The following is a 3,739-nucleotide window of genomic DNA, read 5'->3' as shown; positions in this document are numbered from 1 at the left end:
ATTGGAATTTCAATTGGCATTGCACTGAATCTATATAGTAGAAAAAACTACATATTTGTACACAACACCTCTTATTAAAGTTTTAAGATTGTCATTTAGAAAATGGCAAGATGTTAGTAGCTGAAACTGTTCTCCTGGTGAGTGAAGTTCTTTGTGAGCTTTCCCCAGGACAGAGCAGTACCAGCCTGAAGGATCTGCTGTGCCTCCTGACCAAGGCACAGCCTTCAGAGGAACAGGGAGCCCAAGGAAGCACACAAATAGGACCACTTGTCCTGGAAACACCGCCACCTACTGAATTCCTCAAGAAATGGGACACTGCAAAAATGACCAGAGGTCACCTAGCTAAGGAGCTTTGAACCCGTGCCCAGGAAGGCATTTAGCTTACACAAAAGAAGGACCTTTATGACTTCTGTGTTTTTTTTGGAGCAGGGTCTTGCTATGTAGTTCAGGCTGTTCTTGAACTCACTATGTACCACAGGCTGGCCTTGAACTTGTGGCGATCCTCCTGCCTCAACCTCCCGAGTGGTAGGATTACAGATGTGCACTACTATGCCTGTCTTTTATGACTTATTTTCACTTATAAAAAATAAATTCCATTCAAAGTGGACAAAGTGTGGATGGTAGGAATTCAATAAACCAGCTAAGAAGGAGCTTAGTTCCCCCACAGAATACAAGAAAGTAAACATCTCTTGGACATTATTGCAGCCAGGACTTCTGCTCATGGGTGTGTGTCCTGCAGATAAACAGACCTTAGCTTCTGGGCGGGAGGAGTTGGGGAGGAACACAGCAACGTGATGAGTTACAACAGAGCAGCACAAATAAAATGATAAATAAAGAAATTATTCCTTGCCTTCAGAAAACTATCCCCTCCCAAACATAAATTTGTTACTCTAAAAACAAAATAAATGAAAATTTTCACATTGCTTGCTGTTTGTCTACCAAAAAAAAAAAAAAAAAAAAAAAAAGAGGGCAGAAAAACAGTTACTGTTTTCCAAGTCGTTAAGAATCACTTCCTGTGGGCCAGGGATTTAGCTTAGTGGTTTCGTCGCCTGCTGTGCAAACGCAAGGACCCGAGTTCAATCCCTGGTACCAAAAAAAAAAAAAAGTAAAGAATCACTTCCTGTGATTCATCCAACCTCTAGAACTTAGTGTCAGAGTCACAAAGATGACACTGACCTGGGTCTGAGGGGCCTGGGACCCAGGAGAGTCCAGAGCATGTCTTCCTTCATGGAAGTGGTCACACGCAGGCCCTTCTCCCACCAGTGCTGGTGTGGGCAGATGGCTTTCTGCACCCTCTGTTCTATTACCATGAGCACGTGAGTCAAAATCATAGGTCACCTGGCAAGCAAAACTGATTGTCTCCCTGCTGAAAAAAAATAACCCTTGGGCCGGGGATTTAGCTCAGTGGTTTTGCCGCCTGCTGCACAAGGGCAAGGACCCAAATTCAATCCCCGGCACCAAAAAAAAAAAACAAAACCCCAAAAACCAAAAACCAAACAACCCTTTTTGTCTCCATGCACTATCTTAACTAATCAAACAAGTTTTACTAGGAAGAGCTTTCTTGATGCAGACTTGACATGTGTTCAGTCCATGTCCATTAATGATGTCCAGTGTAAGCTTTGAACCAGGAGGCCACTGAGGCTGCAGTAGAGGAGATCATTCCCCCTGCACTGCTGCTTGAGATAGGTGGGGACACCTGGGAGTGCTGGCTCTGGGAGATTTCCACAGGCTGGGAAGGGATGTCACAAAACCGAGGGTTTGTTTGGCAGGTTCTCCCGGTCTGTGCCCAAATCAGTTTCCTCATTGCTGATGTGCTCATCTCCACTCTCATCGATTCTCCAGTGACTCCACGATCTACTAATTCCGTGGACTCCTCAAGGTCTGCTCGCACTTCAAAGGGTCCTGCCCTGCCCAGGTGCTCTGAGCTTGAGCGGACCAGGTACATGAGATTCCTGACGGTGTGCAGTAGTTGTGACTGATCTAAATTTACATGCTGAGAAAAACAAAGGTAAAGGATATTTGCATTCAGTTTCTTCACTCCTGCAGTAAACTTCTGTTTGCTGAGATTCTCACAACAAAATTCACTGTTGCATAGCTTTCGAGGGAGATTGACATCGAGTATGTGAGACAAAATGTTGACCAGCTGAGTGGCAGAGCACAGCGCAGCACTGATGGTGTCGGCAGGGTTAGTATGCTCCATGTCAGGCCCCTGCACTGTTTTCTTCTCTTCTACCCAGTTGTAGTTGGTGGAGTGGTCCCCAGTGTTCAGCAGGCTTATCCAGGGCCCCGTGATGCTGATGTTGGTGTCCCCACTGTGGTCATCACTGGCTCACCATCTGGAGGGGCACGTCATCCTCTGGGCTTTGGCAAGCTTGCTCACAGTGCTGGAAGTGATGATGCTGTCACTCTCTGAAGACCCACCTGCAGGGTCTCTCACACCGGTCTTTACTTTCTCGATTGGAAAGATGACAGAGGTGAGCTCTAGAATGTGGCCTCGCTGAAGGTCTGCAAGATGCTCATAATGACTTTTTTTTTCAATAACACATTTATAATTGTCGGAAAATATTTATCTTAATATAAAATATAGCATCAAATTCAAAAACATCTTTTGTTGCACAGCTTATGGAGTAAGTGCACTAAAAATTCGATATAAATGTAGTGGCAAAATCCCAACAATTAACAAAAAGCCATTTAAAAAATTAAATTTTTTAGTGGTCTATACCTCCCAATTTTACAGACAAAAAAATAAGTACATAGACACTAACTGTACTTCAAATATAAGTGATGTGGGAAAGCTTTCATCACACATGGTGATTGTCAAAGACATGAAAGACCTCTTACTGGGTTTTGACCATACATACGTAAGCAATGTGAAAACTCTGAGCACACATGATTGTCAAATATATGAAAAACTCATTGGGGAGAAAGCATGAGTATCTAAGTAATGTGGGATAGGTGTCAGTCCACACAAATCGTTAAGCTCATAATGACTTCTTAAGTCGGGGTTTTTTTTTTCTACCAGGTCACCAGGTTTTCAATTGTGCCACTGAATCTTCTTTTTCTCTTGATGCCGTTGTGCTCAACGATAAAGCTTCTGGTTCTTTTCTTTGGTTTTGAGAAGACCTGAATTTTTCTTCGTCTCTTCTTTTCCTTCACATAGTTTGTTTCAGTTGTTCAATCCTCATCTCGTGGGACATTATTTTCCATCTCAATTGATCTGTCATCCATTTTCCTTCCACAGCTTTTAACACTTCTTTTTGAAATTCTTCTTGCTTGCTCTTAAGTCGGTTTAACCTTTCCTTCTCGTCAATAACCCTCTCCTGGTCGCACCTTCGAAGTAGACGAAATGGCCGCTCTGGACGCACTTGGCAAGTCAGCCGCCTGCGCGTGGTGTTGCACAACGGAAACCGCTCAACCGCCACGTGCAGCCCCTCTGCATCGCGCGCGGAGTCCACCAGGTCCCGCGCCAGTGGCCGGCGCCCACAGCCAGGAGCGTCGGGCACCCTAGTCATTTATTTTTTATCTGAAAATAAAGTCATTTGAAATACACAGTTGAAAAATTTAAAGAATACTCGAATACTACTTTATCATACAATCAGTATTTGAGAAAGTACTTATGACTTATAAGTGACAAAGGGTGTAAAATACAACGGGTACCTAGATTACTTAGAATAAATCAGAATTACGGTGAACATTTTCTTCTGGATTTACTAGTGCATTTAAAAGATTCTAATTTTGA

At 43.5% G+C, this 3,739-nt stretch overlaps 2 pseudogenes; both read right to left on the bottom strand.

The window, feature by feature from the left end:
* Nucleotides 1-1,597: 1,597 nt before the first annotated feature.
* Nucleotides 1,598-2,560, bottom strand: LOC101704129 (beclin 1-associated autophagy-related key regulator pseudogene; annotated as a pseudogene).
* On the bottom strand, nucleotides 2,552-3,512 carry LOC110343859 (beclin 1-associated autophagy-related key regulator pseudogene; annotated as a pseudogene).
* Between the last annotated feature and the right edge of the window lie 227 nt (nucleotides 3,513-3,739).

Source organism: Heterocephalus glaber, unplaced genomic scaffold, assembly GCF_053883595.1.
Source record: "Heterocephalus glaber isolate CG9 unplaced genomic scaffold, H.glaber_assembly_v1.0 deba00001504, whole genome shotgun sequence".
Lineage (NCBI taxonomy): Eukaryota > Metazoa > Chordata > Mammalia > Rodentia > Bathyergidae > Heterocephalus > Heterocephalus glaber.
The sequence above is the reverse complement of the archived record's forward strand: the minus strand, read 5'-3'. Positions and strand labels throughout refer to the sequence as shown.